This window comes from Penaeus monodon, chromosome 32 (assembly GCF_015228065.2).
Source record: "Penaeus monodon isolate SGIC_2016 chromosome 32, NSTDA_Pmon_1, whole genome shotgun sequence".
NCBI lineage: Eukaryota > Metazoa > Arthropoda > Malacostraca > Decapoda > Penaeidae > Penaeus > Penaeus monodon.
Genome location: NC_051417.1, coordinates 16,471,433 through 16,471,671, shown reverse-complemented (window position 1 = coordinate 16,471,671; position 239 = coordinate 16,471,433).

Sequence of the window (239 nt, the reverse complement as noted above, 5' to 3'; positions counted from 1 at the left end):
GTGCCTGCCTCTGACATTATTGATCCTTCCAATGGCTTTGAGGAAGAGTACAATACACCACTTCTCATTTTTCTTTATGTGATGTGAAAAGTAGGACGTTTGGAATGTTTCTGAGTAGAGGTAGATAGATAGCGGTATGTTTTTTCTTTTCTTTTTTTTCAGTTAAATATTTTAAAACAGAACTATCTGAATGTATGTATTCAGGTGCTTGCACACATATACGTGGTTTTTGGAGTTTT